The sequence below is a fragment of the Diadema setosum genome, chromosome 20, assembly GCF_964275005.1.
Source record: "Diadema setosum chromosome 20, eeDiaSeto1, whole genome shotgun sequence".
Lineage (NCBI taxonomy): Eukaryota > Metazoa > Echinodermata > Echinoidea > Diadematoida > Diadematidae > Diadema > Diadema setosum.
Window position 1 is genome coordinate 5,024,934 of NC_092704.1, and position 17,852 is coordinate 5,042,785.

At 39.8% G+C, this 17,852-nt stretch overlaps 2 pseudogenes; both read right to left on the reverse strand.

The window, feature by feature from the left end:
- Nucleotides 1-5,883: 5,883 nt before the first annotated feature.
- LOC140244031 (zinc finger protein 711-like) lies at nucleotides 5,884-11,067 on the reverse strand (annotated as a pseudogene).
- Nucleotides 11,068-12,575: 1,508 nt separating this feature from the next.
- LOC140244032 (uncharacterized) lies at nucleotides 12,576-17,630 on the reverse strand (annotated as a pseudogene).
- Nucleotides 17,631-17,852: the final 222 nt, after the last annotated feature.

A 17,852-nucleotide genomic window follows, 5' to 3' on the forward strand; every position in this document is an offset into this window, starting at 1 on the left:
CACTTTTCTGTATAAACTGTAATTTCCATTCTCAGCCTGTCCTCATTAGTCATGTAGTTCTGGTAGCTCCTTGAGGATTGCGTGATTAATTTCAGCATGAAGACACATGCGCACGCAGCACAGTTGTATAGCAATCAAGTTAGAATGAAACGGTATGTGACAATGTGACATCAAGATTAAAGTCTGGGTGATTGCAACGTATAAGCAGAATGGTCATCATTGTCTGATATTCTTATAACCAAGCTGCATGAAAGTTACAAGCAAGTCATACAAAGAGATTTACAATGTGACATCGAAATACTGACCATCCAAATTTTGGAAAAGGTACATTAATCATGATAACACCACGTCTAATCAACAAACACTGAAGTTTTCGAGATGGTTTGACTTTTGGGATGATAACACTAGAAATTAATGATAAACAACAAAAATTACAGAAAAAATCTGTCAATGACACACATATTGTTAGATGCTCATGATCTAAAATCACTGCACCATGTAACACAATGTGAATGCACTTTATTTCTTTGAATGTTTACCTAGTTTATCACGAAAAAACAAAACAAAAATAACAGAAAAAAGACCTGTTAATGAAACCAATATTGTTAGATGCTCATGATCTAAAATCAACAAAATAAGAGAACAAATCTGTCTTTGACACAAATATTGTTAGATGCTCGTCGGATCTAAAATCACTGCAACATGTAACACAATGGGAATGCACTTTATTACTTTGAATGTTTACCTAGTTTATCAAGAAAAAAAATCATTTACCACTGTAAATGTAATGACAGAGACAAACCAACATCACCTTATCGTTTGACACATGATAGTTAAAAACTAAAAATGTCACTATGGCGACTAGTATGCCTCTGCCATAATGCATGGTTCTCCTAGGTAAATAGTGACATTTTGAGGAGTTGACCTTGACCTTTGACCCATGACACCTAAATTCCCTTGGTAATCCCTGCCAGTCAGTACATGTATATTATGTACAAAGTTCCATGAAGCTACCTTGAACCATTCCTGGAGAAAGTGAAATTTTAATGTTTTCACCTGACCTTTGACCTTTTGAGCTTGAACTCATGACCTGAAACTTCAATCTTCATTTTCAAGTTTCAAGAAAATACCTTCTGGAATTGCATAGATATGGGGAAAATAGTGAAATATTAAGCATTTGGCCTCGAACTTTTGACCTTGACCTCTTGCCGATTTCATTCAAAAACTAATTACCCCTTCAAATGTCTTCCTTTGACCAAGTTTGGTAAAATTTGCTTCATCCAGTCTCAAATAATTGCATAGACAGATAAATTTTAGGATTTGACCTTCACTTTTTACCTTTGACCTCTGGCCGATTAAAAAAAAAAAAAACTAATCAAGTAATTGCCCCATATGTCATCCTTGCACAGAGTTCGGTGACATTTGCTTCTGCTTCTGCCAGTCTAGAGTTATCGCATAAACGGATACAATTTCACAATTTGACATTGACCTTTGACCTCAGCCGATTTCACCAAAAATCAAATGAAGTAATTGCCCTATCATACTTTACACCTGGACCAAGTTTGGTAAAACTCCATTCAATATTACTCAAGTTATTGCATAAACAAATGCGGACACACGGACATACAGACGTACAACCCGAAAACATAATGCCTCAGGCACCCTTCGGGCAGAGGCATAAAAAAACATGCCTTCAATAAATTGAGATTACAGAAATGATGAAATAGTCTGTAACTCTCAATTCCACTTTCAAATTTGATAACTTTTTCTTTACGACCAGTACTTTCTCTTGATTTTAGCTGAAAACAAAACAATGCCAACACAGATATTACATTGTATTTCACTGTTACTCATAACGCTACTTCACTTAAGTTTCTTACTGTATAATGTACTGACCCACAATGCAACATTTGAAATGGTCATTTTTAGCTTTTCTTCCATTACATTACTTTTTGAGGTACATACTGCAGTGCATGTCACTAACCATTCTGTTGGTATATCTCAATTTTCTTTATACAGCACTGCGAACAAATCTTCAGCATTGATAATTACTTTATGAATATACAAAATGGATACATGAAATATTTACTGGCAAAAAAAAAAAAAAAAAAGTTCTGCATACCAGAAGTTTGCACGAACAATAATACATATCCTAATATGTTTGTATGTCTATAGTACAATGTCTTGACACAATGTGTGATGACAGTTTCAAATAACTGGCAAAATTTTAAAATGAGATTTGTCAAAAATGTGTTGAATGTTTATTTTCCTTGAACTAAATTAAGCTTAGGCCTAATTGATGAATGGCTAAATTGTCTAAGAGTGCAGGTATTTGGCAATTTGAGGGATTTTCATTTGACTTTTAACCCTTTTATGAGATTATTCTGAAGTAATTCTCAAGGTATGGAGTAAAAGTAATTTCAGTATTAAGTGGTAAACTATTAGCGTTTAAATCTGGCCTTTTACCCTTGACCTTTGACTTTATGACCCTGAAGTTCCCAAGAGAATCACTGTAAGGTACAACATGCACAAAAATGTACTAAGTTTCATGATAACTTGAGTCACTTCCGAGATATGGAGGGCGAAGTGAAATTCAGCACTTCACATGACCTTTGACCTCTGCCCTTTTGGCAAGAAACTTCCCAGAGAATCTCTACTGGGAAATACACTGTACATGGATATATCAAGTTTCAAGAAAAATTCTGCAGGCATTGCATAAATTTGAGGAAAGAATTGACATTTTTTGACCTTGACCCCCGACGTTAGAACCATGACCCCAAATTCCTGTCGGTCAGTACATATGTACATATACTAAGTTTCATTAAGATACCATGAACGATTTGTGGGATATGGAGAAAAACATGAAAGTTTAATATTTTGACCCTTCACCTATGACCTCATGATCCGAAACTCTCTCTGGAGAATTGGTAGTACATGTATACACTAAGTTTAAAGAAAATACTTAAGGCATTGTGTGGATATGGGGGAAATAGTGAAATATTTAGCATTTGACCTCAACCTTTTGACCTTTGACTCTGAGCATGTGCTCCTAAAGTTGATAGGCACAACTTTGCCCACTTAAACATATACACACTAAACCTCAAACAGCTTTTTAGTTACATTGTCCACAAAACTGATTATTACGGAAAGACAAACGCACGGACGGACAACCTGAAAACAACATGACTCCGGCACCACTTCGAGGAAGAGGCATAAAAATAGGAGGGTCCAGTGTTTAGTGCGTGTATAGTAAGCAGGCGTTCAACTTCTCCTGATTTTCAGGCATTTCCGGATTTTATGAGTTTTTCAAGAATTTTTCAAGGAACTGATTAAATTCCAGGAATTTTCTTAAATTCTGAGATTTCCTGCATCTTTATGGAATTTCTTTGATATTTTAGGTGCTTTCCAGTATTTTAAAGTCCTTTTTAGTACATGATGAACCCAAAACAAATCACAGCCCTCATAAAGGAGACTGCACGACTCTTTCTGTTCATTATTGAGTATATATTCTAAGATCAGCAAACTATTGCTTTGTTTTCTTTATTTCTTATCTTATATATATAGATATATAATACAATATATCAATTTATAAAGCACAAAACCTTTAGACATATATTCTTCTGCGCTGCAAAAAACTTCTGATATTCTTGATAATAATGAACAGTTAAATGAAAAGATGTGTTTTGAGCTGTGATTTAAAGACTGCTACAGTTGGGGATTTCCGGACTTCTAATGGTAGATCATTCCAGAGTTTGGGAGCTGCACAGGCAAATGCTCTGTCTCCCAGTGTTACTTTTGTTTTACATGTAGGAATTTGTAAGAGAAAAGTGTCCTTAGAACTGCGCAAGTTGTGAGTGTGTCTACGAGATTTAAATACTAATAATTCGAATATGTCCCTGGAAGCTTGACCAATGAGTGACTTATAATCCCAGGAGAATGGGGGGGGGGGGGAGGCATGCCCCCTCGATTTTTTTTCAGGTGGATTGCTCACCCCCACCCTTATTTTGGAAATAAATTTGTATATTCTATTTATTTTAATTATAAATGTCAAATTTAATCAATCATTTCAATATTTTACAGGTCTAGAGTCAATTTTCATGTCAAATTCCCCCCCCCCCAAAAAAAAAATTTAGCTAGCTTTATCGCATATAATTTGTTTATTATGCATTAATCCCTCTGAAAAAAAGAATGGTGCTTATATTTTGCCCCTCGTCTCCCCCCCCCCCCCCCCAGCTCACCATCGGGTTTGTGTAGCCTTTTTGAAAAAAAAAATATCCAGGATTTTTTGTAGAGTCAGGAGGTTTTAGTGTTCATTTCAGGAGGATTGCCTTTGAGTCACTAAAAGAGAGACACAGGATCTGGCCTGCATTTGCTAAGCAACTGACACAATATGCCTAACTGCCAGCGAGTATTATGCCTGAATTAAGTGTTCATTAATTAAAAAAAGAAAAAAAAATGTATTTACCGAACGTGTAATTCTTGCTTTAAAAAAAAAAATGATCTATAGAAATCTAAAAGAGAATCATGAACAAGTTGAAAGAACTAATCTTAGTCCTCTTCATAGCTGCCACAAAGCCTATTCACAGGGCATATTCGAACATTGACCAAGCAAGAAGGGTACTGGTTTATTCGAGCGTGAAGCATGGTGCTCTTTGTAGCCACACGGTCTCGTAGATGTTGGGAATGGGGACACGCATTCGACATGTTTCTAGTTCAGTTGGTACAGTGGACTCCTATTATAACAAAGTCCTCAGGACCGGCAGTTTTCTCATGGTTTATCATTTCTTTTACCTGCAACTGTGAGACACTGTGTATTGTATGGATGGATGGAGTTATAAGGGGGAACATCTGTGCCCATTTCCCAAATTTTGCTTTATCACAGTATCTTGACACTTTGCTTTGCATATAGGATTGCTTGTTCCAGAGACAGAATGCTCAATGCCATTCAGAACAGGGTTTTCTAGTCGTACATGTAATAACAAAATTACACAAAACTTGTATCACTAGTACAGATACATTTGTATGCCAACATTTAACAGTAAGTGCTAATGGTTCTCTCCACAGTACGATAATCAGTGTTTATACAGTATACCTCTGGCTTTTATCCTTTATTAAGAAGAGATTACTTACAACTGGAGTTGGTGACATGTGATATTTCTACAGGGAGAACCACATGGGTACTATGGCTGAAACAACTCTGCAATGTGTAATAAAGTTCTTTGTGAAAGATTACTTGCAAAAAGAATATAAAAATGGTTACATTTCAATATAACAAAACCTTCTAGGACAGACTATACATGTACATAGAATTCTCCATGCACGACGTTCACCTCAGTTGAACTAAAGAACATTTTCATGTCAGAATATCAAAGTGTTGATTTGATGAGGCAGATTCTTTGACATACTAATTACATACATGTAATCAATACCGTTCAAACATAAAATTCAAACAGAGTTGTTATAAATGGGTCAGAGTTATCATTAATTTCATGATCAATCATAAACTCTAGATATAATTACGCTGTCATTATACATGTACACTTGGAATATCAAATTGATCTGCCACAGCCACAATACTTTAATGTGGAAATATAAACTGTGTACTAATGAGTTTTGCAGGCCTAACTGGACAGAAGCCTCATACATTGTATGCCACCACTGGCAAGCTAGACATGTCTTGGCACATGAAGAATAAAAGAGGTAACATTAAAGCAACCTTAACAACCCCATTTTTTTATTTCAAAGATTGCCCTCACTTGCAACAAAAATTAGATTAGAATGAAGTTCACCCAAAGATTACCATTGTGTGTGTGTGTGTGTGTGTGGTGTGTGTTGGAAGAACAGTTGTTTTGTGCTGATGGTAAGCTAAACTCCTTTGTTTCCTCATGTGATCATCGAACCTGCAACAGTGGACCCACGATTTGAGGTAGATGTGTAGCCATGCTTGGGATCGTACACGGACATGTAGCGACTGAGGGACCCACTCTGTGTGAAGCACCTTTAACAAACTTTGCAGTGGAATGGCTTCTCCCCCGTGTGCACCTTAAAAATGGTGAATCATATTTTTCTTTAATATTAATTTCCCACACACTTTGCACTAATCTCTTTTTACAAAAGAGTGCTTGGATCCCTCCCACTCCGACTCACTTTGGTGTTCATGTGATTTCATCCTCTTCTTTGACACATCAAGACAGGTTGCCCTCACAGTCTCACTAAACGAATCTGGGTTAGCCGTATCATATGTGTGCTTGGGACCATGCAAACACATGTGCCGTTTGAGGTTTGTATTCCATGAGAAGCACTTTGAACAAACTTTACAGCGGAATGGCTTCTCCCCTGTGTGCACTCTCACGTGGACCTTCATATTGCGCTGCAATATGGATTTTCCGCACACTTTGCACTGCTGTTTGCATCTCAATTGGGACTTGCTTTGGTCTTCAAATGAATTCTTCTGCTTTTTTGACACATCAAGAGAGGTGGTGCTCATAGTCTAACTAAACAAATGTGGGTTAGAATTATATGTATGCTTGGGACCATGCAAAGACATGTGGCGTTTGAGGTGTGTATTCCGTGAGAAGCACCTTGAACAAACTTTACAGCGGAATGGTTTCTCCCCCGTATGCACCCTCATGTGGACCTTCATATGGTGCTTATATATGGATTTCCTGCACACCTTGCACTGCTCTCTTACAATGAAGTCCTTGGATTTCTTCGACTGGGGCTTGATGGTGTCCATGTGATTTCATCCTTTTCTGTGACACATCAAAAGAGGTTGTGCTCATTGTAGACTTACTAAACCAATACTGGTTAGCGTTATATGTATGCTTTGGACCAAGCAAAGACATATGCCATTTGAGGGAGTCCTTTCTTGCGAAGGACCTTGAACAAACTTTACAGCGGAATGGCTTTTCCCCCGTGTGCACTCTCATGTGGACCTTCATTTGCTGCTTAAATATGGATTTCCAGCACACTTTGCACTGCTGTTGTTTGCGTCTCCTCAATTGGGACTTGCTTTGTTCTTCAAATGAATTTATCTGCTTTTTTGACACTATCAAGAGAGGTTGTGCTTATAGTCTCACTAAACAAAGCTGGGTTAGCATTATCATATATATGCTTGGGACCATGCAAAGACATATGCCGTTTGAGGTGTGTATTCCGTGAGAAGCACTTTGAACAAACTTTACAGCAGAATGGCTTCTCCCCCGTGTGCACCCTCATGTGGGCTTTCATATTGTGCTGAAATATGGATTTCCCGCACACATTGCACTGCTTTTGCTTTCGTCTCTTTGATTGGGGCTTCCTTTGGTTTTCATATGAATCCATCCACTTCTTTGACACATTAAGAGAGCTTGTGCTCATAATCTCAGTAAAAGAATCTGGGTTAGCATTATCATATTTGTGCTTGGGACAAAGCAAAGACATATCAAGAGAGGTTGCCCTCACTGTCTCACTAAACGAATTTGGGTTAGTTGTATCACATGTGTGCATGTGACCAAGCAAAGACATGTGCCGTTTGAGGGACCCTTTCTGTGAGAAGCGCCTTGAACAAACTTTGCATTGGAATGGCTTCTCCCCTGTGTGCACCCTCAAGTGGATCCTCATAGACTTCTTTAACGTGGCTTTCCCGCAAACTTTGCACTGCTCTCTTTTTACAAAAGAGTGCTTGTGTCTCTGACATTGGGGCTTTCTTTGGTGCTCATGTGAATTCATCCTTTTCTGTGACACATCAAGAGGGGTTGCCCTCACTGTCTCACTAAACGAATTTGGTTTAGTCATAGCACATGTGTGCATGTGACCGTGCAAAGACATGTGCCGTTTGAGGGACCCCTTCTGTGAGAAGCGCCTTGAACAAACTTTGCATTGGAATGGCTTCTCCCCCGTGTGCACCCTCATGTGGATCCTCATATTGCTTAATATTAATTTCCCACACACTTTGCACTGCTCTCTTTTCACAGAAGAGTGTTTGGATCCCTCCCACTCCAGCTCACTCTCGTATTCATGTGATTTCATCCTCTTTGACACATCAGGATAGGTTGCCCTTACAGTCTCACTAAACGAATCTGCGTTAGCCGTATTATATGTGTGCTTGGGACCATGGAGCAAAAACATGTGCCGTTTGAGGGAGTTCTTTCTTGCAAAGCACTTTGAACAAACTTTACAGCGGAATGGCTTTCCCCCCGTGTGCACTCTCATGTGGACCTTCATATGCTGCTTAAATATGGATTTCCCGCACACTTTGCACTGCTGTTGTTTGCGTCTCCTCAATTGGGACTTGCTTTGTTCTTCAAATGAATTCATCTGCTTTTTTGACACATCAAGAGAGGTTGTGCTTATAGTCTCACTAAACAAAGCTGGGTTAGCATTATCATATGTATGCTTGGGACCATGCAAAGACATATGCCGTTTGAGGTGTGTATTCCGTGAGAAGCACTTTGAACAAACTTTACAGCAGAATGGCTTCTCCCCCGTGTGCACCCTCATGTGGGCTTTCATATTGTGCTGAAATATGGATTTCCCGCACACATTGCACTGCTTTTTCTTTCGTCTCTTTGATTGGGGCTTCCTTTGGTTTTCATATGAATCCATCCATTTCTTTGACACATTAAGAGAGCTTGTGCTCATAATCTCAGTAAAAGAATCTGGGTTAGCATTATCATATTTGTGCTTGGGACAAAGCAAAGACATATCAAGAGAGGTTGCCCTCACTGTCTCACTAAACGAATTTGGGTTAGTTGTATCACATGTGTGCATGTGACCAAGCAAAGACATGTGCCGTTTGAGGGACCCTTTCTGTGAGAAGCGCCTTGAACAAACTTTGCATTGGAATGGCTTCTCCCCTGTGTGCACCCTCAAGTGGATCCTCATATACTTCTTTAACGTGGCTTTCCCGCAAACTTTGCACTGCTCTCTTTTTACAAAAGGGTGCTTGTGTCTCTGCCATTGGGGCTTTCTTTGGTGCTCATGTGATTTCATCCTTTTCTGTGACACATCAAGAGGGGTTGCCCTCACTGTCTCACTAAACGAATTTAGTTTAGTCATAGCACATGTGTGCATGTGACCGTGCAAAGACATGTGCCGTTTCAGGGACCCACTCTGTGTGAAGCACTTTGAACAAACTTTGCAGCGGAATGGCTTCTCCCCCGTGTGCACCCTCATGTGGATCCTCATATTGCTTAATATTGATTTCCCACACACTTTGCACTGCTCTCTTTTCACAGAAGAGTGTTTGGATCCCTCCCACTCCAGCTCACTCTTGTATTCATGTGATTTCATCCTCTTTGACACATCAGGATAGGTTGCCCTTACAGTCTCACTAAACGAATCTGCGTTAGCCGTATTATATGTGTGCTTGGGACCATGGAGCAAAAACATGTGCCGTTTGAGGGAGTTCTTTCTTGCAAAGCACTTTGAACAAACTTTACAGCGGAATGGCTTTTCCCCCGTGTGCACTCTCATGTGGACCTTCATATGCTGCTTAAATATGGATTTCCCGCACACTTTGCACTGCTGTTGTTTGCGTCTCCTCAATTGGGACTTGCTTTGTTCTTCAAATGAATTCATCTGCTTTTTTGACACATCAAGAGAGGTTGTGCTTATAGTCTCACTAAACAAAGCTGGGTTAGCATTATCATATGTATGCTTGGGACCATGCAAAGACATATGCCGTTTGAGGTGTGTATTCCGTGAGAAGCACTTTGAACAAACTTTACAGCAGAATGGCTTCTCCCCCGTGTGCACCCTCATGTGGGCTTTCATATTGTGCTGAAATATGGATTTCCCGCACACGTTGCACTGCTTTTGCTTTCGTCTCTTTGATTGGGGCTTCCTTTGGTTTTCATATGAATCCATCCACTTCTTTGACACATTAAGAGAGCTTGTGCTCATAATCTCAGTAAAAGAATCTGGGTTAGCATTATCATATGTATGCTTGGGACCATGCAAAGACATATGCCGTTTGAGGTGTGTATTCCGTGAGAAGCACTTTGAACAAAATTTACAGCAGAATGGCTTCTCCCCCGTGTGCACCCTCATGTGGGCTTTCATATTGTGCTGAAATATGGATTTCCCGCACACGTTGCACTGCTTTTGCTTTCGTCTCTTTGATTGGGGCTTCCTTTGGTTTTCATATGAATCCATCCACTTCTTTGACACATTAAGAGAGCTTGTGCTCATAATCTCAGTAAAAGAATCTGGGTTAGCATTATCATATTTGTGCTTGGGACAAAGCAAAGACATATCAAGAGAGGTTGCCCTCACTGTCTCACTAAACGAATTTGGGTTAGTTGTATCACATGTGTGCATGTGACCAAGCAAAAACATGTGCCGTTTGAGGGACCCTTTCTGTGAGAAGCACTTTGAACAAACTTTGCAGCGGAATGGCTTCTCCCCTGTGTGCACCCTCATGTGGACCCTCATATAGTGCTTTAATACAGATTTCCCGCACACTTTGCACTGCTCTCTTAGAAATGAGTGCATGTGTCCCTTTAATTGGGGCTTGCTTTGGTGTTCGTATTTCATCCTCTCTTGGGATACATCATGATAGATTGCCCTCATAGTCAAGCTAAAGAAATCTTGGTTACAGGTATCATATGCTCGCTTGGGATCGTGTACAAACATATGTCGTTTGAGGTGTCCACTTCGTGAGAAGCACCTTGAACAAACTTTACATCGGAATGGCTTCTCACCTGTGTGCACCTTCAAGTGGTGATGCATATTTTTCTTTGATATGGATTTCTCGCACACTTTGCACTGTTTTCTAGCAGCAATGTGCTTGGGTCCCTTTGACTTCAGCTTGCCTTGGTGTTTGTGCAATTTCATCCTCTTCTGTGACACATGATGGGGTGCCCCTAAAGTCTCACTGAAGGAATCTGGGTTGTAGGCATCACTTGATATATGGCTGGTAAGATTTTTTTCTTGGGGGTCTGCAGCGTGTGTAAGCCTTTCTCCTCTAAGACCAAGTGCTAGGAAAACCAGCCCCTCCTTATCCTCTGCTGGTACATCTTGCCCTGTTGAAACTGATGGGGCTGTATTAGTCTTCTCACTGTCCACTGATGGTGTGTCATTCATCACCCCTGCAATTGCCAGGCACTTTGCATTACTTGCAACACGTGCAGAGTTGCAATGTTGGTCGGATCCTGCTTCATAATAGTCTCTCTGAATTCCATTTTGATTAAGAGTGCTTGTCCGCGACACAGAATCCTCATCACCATTCAGAACAGGGTTCTTTGTTTCACCTGTTGAAATAACAAAATGACATAAAACTAGTTGTATTGCATTATCAAGCAACAATGGTTCCCTCCCTAACACCATAATCAGTGTTATCACATTCATGGTTTTCATCTTTTTAAGAAAGATTTCAAAATACAAGAATGAGTAGCATGATCTGACATATCACCAGGAAAAGGCAGTAAAACAACCAAATATTGTGTGCATCAAGATTCTTTGTGCAGGATTGTGTGGAAAACCTTGTATTTTAGTGACCCTGCACTACAAAACCAACAAAAAGTTGTCAGACATAAATTAGTTGAGGGCCAATTCTGTCAGACGGCAAGTCAAAGATAACACACGTTATATATGGGACATTTCAGAGGCCTTTGTGGCCTGAAAAATAGTGTAAATGGCCTCTGATTATACTAAACTTCATCATGGTGATGGTCATCTAGGAGAAGTATAATCATGTAAAAAAAAAAGGAGAAAAATGAAAAAATTACCATGACATTCATATTTCAGAAATTAAAAGAAAATCTTTGTCATAATGCATGAGACCAGAAAAAAAAGAAGTTTTTGAAACATTTTTTTTTTTACCCTGAAAAATCTCTAAAAGTATCTGATTTTGCAACTTCTACCTCAGTATTATAATAGTCACAACATTCATGATGTCTATTGTCATGAGGCAAACAGCTCCAACTACATGTACATATTCTATTTAAAGGGGATGGCTAGTATCCAATCAGTGGGAATCAATAGAAATGCTGGGGGATGATTGCTCCAATCCTTGTGGGATTCATTTAACCCCAACTAGGCTGGGCAAGATATCACGCGGAACATCGAGGGGGGGGGGGGATCCGAGGGGCTCGGAGCCCTACCCCCTCCCCCGGCCTAGTTAGGGTTAAGAGTACATTATATATTGTGTGAAAATTATTTGCTTCAGATTGGTCTCATATTCAAGTAATGTGCAGTTCAATGTTTTCAAGTTAGCATGACTGTACAGTGTCAGGCTGTTAACTATCCCCACGAAACTGTACTGTCATGTTAACTTGGAATCATGAGATCTTGCACTGGACAGACACATGTAGGTACCCATGCCATGTACCGGATTGTATTCCAAGTACAATCAATGTAACTTTTAAGTCCATCTTCATAGACATGCAGATTGAGTGAATGCAGCAAGAGAATCCATCATACAGTTGGAGTTTGAGGAAAATCGAGCAATTTGTTCAGAAGTTATGAATTTTGGAAGTTTGTGCTCTAACAGTCACTGCTGGATGAAAATACTGCAGCTTGTGATGTCACATGTGTAGAACGATAATAACAAACATATAAAGACAGTTTGACATATTTTCACTTTTCTCGCATCACAAAAGAGCACTTGACTTGCCTCTGCCAGAAGGTAGGGGGAATGATATTAGGCATTACCCTTAACATATACGTCAGTGGCCAAAGAAATGTGCAAATGTTTCGTGAAATTCTTTTTATATTTTCCTTATATCGTTCTATGCATATCATACACTGTAGCAGTTTTCTCATCCAGCAGTGGCTGCACAGAAACTTCAAAATTTCATAACTTTAAAAATGATTTCCCCCAAACTTTACTTATGACAGTGTTTTACTAATATTGCTGCATTCACTCAATCCACGTTTGTTGGTGGACTTGTCCTTTAATAGAGTAATAGGCCACCATACACGTTAAAGTCAATGATGATTGAAATTATCATTGGCAAGTATACGAGTCTCTTTTATAATGTAACTAGAAATGTCGCTATGGCAATTGGCTGCCTCCGCCATGGCAATTGGCTGCCTCCGCCATAATGCATGGTTCTCCCAGTGTAGGTTTAGAGTACAAGTATGTCTTGACAAAGTAAGTTAACAGTTTCACAAACTGGCTAAAAAATAAAATCATGTTTGTCACAAATGTGTCGAGTGTTTATTTTCCTTGAACTGGATTTCATTTGAATGAATGGCTAACCATCTGTGCATTATCATTGCATAATGTTTTACTGACAATATGGCATTGTGCTTTATAAAACTATACACAGTACATCTGTACTGGTAATAGGCCTACTCCGTATAACATTCATTTTTCGTCAGTGTAGTCTAGAACTCGAACTATTTTTTTGAGGGGGGGGGGGGGAGGGAACGTTGGTATATGGTACGATTACGCATTTTTTGTGTATGTGTGTAGGTCTTTTGGTGTTGTACCATTTGTATACAACACAAGACTTATCTATGTCAAGCTCTGCTTATGGTAACAGTCCCTTCTATTAATTTCTTTTTTTTTCACATATGAATACAGTATGTCTCTACATGTTGCTTTGATTTATGTTATTAGAGATTGATGTTATGAACTTGACATTTTTTTATTGATTTGTATATTTAATCTCCTTTTGCATACTCTCTATCACTTTGTTCTCACATGTTGTTTTATCTGGAGAAACAAAATGCAGAAATAAAACCAAACCAAACCAATCCAAACTCTCTTCGCTTTATTCTACGGCATTACAATTCAAATACAGCTCTACAGGGCCGGTGGAACCTTGGGGGGGGGGGGGCCCTCGGGGCTCAACCCCCCACTTTTTTGAACCCTTACATAGGAGCTTACATGTATGTAGTCACCTCTTTGCTTCCCTCCCCACCCACTTCTTTGTTAAACCCTGGAGGTGGCACAAAAACAAAAAAAAAAAAATAGAGGGAATGAAACCATTGAGCGTAGTAAGGCCATTGTTTTCCTTGTTTTTTCTTTTGCGTGAAGACTTTTCTTTTGTTTTATTTGTTCATTTTTTGTTTGTTTTTTTTTTTTTACTTGTCAGCCAAAGTGGTGGAATGAGAAAGATACGCTGAAGATCTTTTTTTTTTTTTAAGTGGAGCCGATGTTGCACTGACGGCCTTTTTGTTTTGTTTGTATTTTTTGTTTGTTTTTCTTGTTAGCTCATGAAACCCGGAAATTGGACCCTTCCCCCATACTTCTGAAAATGTGGCACCAGCCATGCTCTGAAGGCGGCGACGATAAACAGATGATATCAGACTGAGTGTGTAAAGATATGAATACATGTCACTCACGAAGACAACAATGTGCTGCCTAGTGCTAAAGCTGCATCAACAAGATGCATCAATCTATAAATAGATCAAACTCGTACAGATTTTGCCTAATTCCCTGGCTCAAATCTACTGACAGTGCTGTAACAGCGCAAGTGTCTATTATAGCAGTGCTCTTACAGCTCTTTCTGTGCAGTCATTGTAATCACGTGGTTAGTGGCTGATTTGCTAGTGACTTGTTAGCGCTTTCGAACAAACCTCCCATTAACAGCATTTCTGTGCTGCCGGCACAAGTTTGCACATCTTTCTACTACGGTGGTCACATATCCATGCCAAATTCAAAGCCAAATGCTCATATACTGAGGGAGTTACGTAACTGAATCCGCAGTATTCTTTAATTCTATTCAAAATATGCTGTTACCATGACAAATCCAGTGATTTTGGCAGTGAAACTTCAAACATTTATATGAAGGGCTTACAAAAAAATATCCTCAATATCTGCTGATTTAACATTGCTGCAGTCTTTGCTGCATTCGTTTGTTAGCAGTTGGGGTATACTTTTAATGCTCAATGTTAAATCCATACACATACAATAGGTCAAAAGGAGAATAAAATCAAGACCTTTCTTTCCTTCGAGAACTCTCGAGTTGCAAGATTCGGCGCATGCCCTTCTTCATTGTGGATGAGCATGTGTTTCTTGAGTCTATAAGGTGTTCCACATAACTTCCGGCAAATGTGGCAGACAGAGGGTTTTGGAAACTGCTCTGGCACACCATTCTGTTCTTCATCTTTTCTAGGAGCATGTACATAAACACCATTCTGTACTTCATCTTTTCTAGGAGCATGTACATAATCTTGTATGAGAACTTGAATCTTCCTATGTGTTTCCAGATTCCAGCCATGTGGAGAGCACCTGGAACTACACTTGCACTTCAACACATTTCTCCAGGCAAGGGTTTCTTGTGGGTGCAGCTCATTGTGCTTGTTAAGATCCCATTCCTTGAAAAAGGTCTTTGAAGACATTTCATACTTGTAAATGGATTGCCCAAAATGTAGTTGTAATTCTTCAGGATGTACTATTCTCGCATGCTTGTTCAGGTCCCACTTTGTCCCGAAGTCTTTTGAACATCACTTGCACTGCAATATTTTTCCCTTCTCATGTAGTTGCATGGGTTGAGCATGATTGAATAAGTGGCCTCCACAAACATGGCACTCTTCGCTGCTTGTCAAGCATGAGTTCTCACGAGACCCTGAGTTGTATTCCATCGAAGTGTCTGTTCTGGCACACATACTTAGGACCTTGGCCAGTGGTCCAAGTTTCCCAGGTACAGACTGTGTCTGACTGGATGCCTCTGATGCCAAACTTTTCTCAGCATCAGCTCCACCTTGGACTCCGGTGTCCAGAGCATCATCTACTCGTGTATTTCAAAGGAGTCATACAATTTAAGGCAACATTTGTCACAAATATCACACAAAGTATTTGAGTTTAACAATATATGTGTATATATATATAAAACATATATGACCGTCCATCACAAAATGAACAAGAGACCTGGGGGTCTCGCGCTCACCTGAGTATCGCAAGTTCACCTTTCATGCATTCTTGCAGACTCTTACCTGACAACATTAGAAACTTGTGGGGGTAGCTTTGAGAGCTGATGTCCATTTGCATATCCCATCACACTGGTAAAAATACCTGCCAAGTACCCTGTACTTTATAGAATGTTGGATTATGCAGTTTGGGGAAAAAAGACTTAAAGCAATATCACTTTGATTCTAAAGAATATTGATTATTACCTAAACAAGGTAGTTTTGCAAGGCAATTGCAGTTGTTATTTTGCAGGGTTAAAGGTCAGCAGTTGTTTTTTTGCAGGGTCAAAGGTCAGCAGTCAATATTCGTTTCGCCACGTCGCTGCGTGTCGGTTACACACGCCGTATCGTACACAAAACAATGTGTGCAAACAGTGCAATCTTCCGGTTTTCGCCATTCACTTTACACAGGGAGGTGGGAAGAAAAAGAGTGGAATCTCTCTCCCCACCACCCTGCATTAAATGTAAACATTCCGATCGACCACGAAAAGAAAACATTCCAGGACATCGCTGGGTGTCGGTTAAACGGGCCGCAGAAGAACGGTGATAAATCAACTCATACAAGGTCAACCACTTACAGCAGCACTACGCGTCAAACAATGACTAGTCCATTTGTGCTCAATAATTGCACAGTGACCATCAGTTTTACAACTCTCCAAATTTAAACACAAGTAACAATAAAGTGTAAAAGCGTTCAGATGTTTGAAGTTCGCCTGTTACAACTACATATGTATCTTAATTTGAAGTTGGAGTTGAATGATACATTGATGAACAATTTTTCAATTATTTGACATGTTGATGATCTACAGGTAGTCAAATGTGGCTTGATCTATATCATAGTGTATAGCCGTATTCACATATTTTCTTAATTTACCTAGGGGATAGGTAATAATTATGATATTGACTGGCCTTGAGGGAGATACCATATAAATATTGCCCGCACTGAAAGAATATTGCCCTCGTCTTGGACTCGGGCAATATTCTTTCAGTTTGGGCAATATTTTCTGGTATCTCCCTCGAGGCCAGTCAATATTATATAAATATTCCTTAATTTAGGAGGTTTGGACCCCCTGGGGGCCCCAGGGAAAGAATGGTGTCCATTCAAACACTTTGAGATCCTATCCCCATAGGAATGCTACTTGCCAAGTTTGCTGAAAATCCATTATGTTGTTTTCAGCAAGATGAAAATCTAGGTTCCCCCTGGATCGGCAATGAACAAACTTGGAACTATGTAGTCATCAATACTTCTAGAGAAGATTTGTAAATATATCTTAATGTGTGTGTGTGTGTGAGGAGGGGGAGGGGAATTAGGCCCCCTTGGGTCCCCACAGGGAAACATGGTGCCCTGTTGAACAAATTTAGATCTTAACCCCCTGGCATGCTACCTGTCAAGTTTAGTGAATATTCATTAAGGGGTTAACGATGGACATGTACAATTTACATCACCATTTGGACCAATCCCACCTCACTCCCTTGGGTCCGGGGGGGGGGGGGGGGAGGGGGGAGGCAGCCCTGAATCTGCCATGAACAAACTTGAAACAATTAATAGTCATCAATATTCTGACTCATTGTATTAACTTAGCTCAATCACTTCTGGTTGTAGAGAAAATCCTTACTGGGGGATGGGGGGTGGGTGGATAGGGCCCCTTGGGGACCCCCAGGTGAAATTGAGATTCTGTACCCCTAGGGATGCTATCTGTCAAGTTTGGTGAAAATTCATTGTGGAGTTTTCAAGAAAAAGATGAAAATTCACCATTTAGGCCACCTGGGGCCCCCAGGTGGGGCATGGTGCCCATTTGACGGGAATGAGATTCTGTCCCCCTAGGGATGCTACCTGCCAAGTTTGGTGAAAATTCATCATGGCATTTTCAAGAAAAATATAAAAATGTACAATTTGGGTCCCATTAGGACCCTCCCTACTCCCCTCCCCGCCCTGGGTCCCAAGGGGGCAACCCTGATTCCGCCATGAACAAACTTGAAACTACATTCATCAATGTACTAACTCATTG